The sequence below is a fragment of the Plasmopara halstedii genome (genome assembly GCF_900000015.1).
Source record: "Plasmopara halstedii genome assembly, contig: Scaffold_3073, whole genome shotgun sequence".
NCBI lineage: Eukaryota > Oomycota > Peronosporomycetes > Peronosporales > Peronosporaceae > Plasmopara > Plasmopara halstedii.
The window spans coordinates 61,689-61,903 of record NW_020189977.1 but is presented as its reverse complement, the minus strand read 5'-3'; positions in this window follow the sequence as shown (position 1 = coordinate 61,903).

The following is a 215-nucleotide window of genomic DNA, read 5'->3' as shown; positions in this document are numbered from 1 at the left end:
GAAATAGAGAAGTGTGAAGCGGCTGGTGCAAACCATACGCTGCTAAAGAAACTGCATTTTGACAAGTCAAACAATATTCAGGTTCGAGTAGTGTGCAAAAGCTGCAAAAAACCGGGATTTAGTCAGAATATACTTGTGTCGACTAAAAAGTTCGAAGACCACATCGCTGGACGCCAATCGGGATCGATCGAGGCAAGCAAGGAGTCCACTGTTTC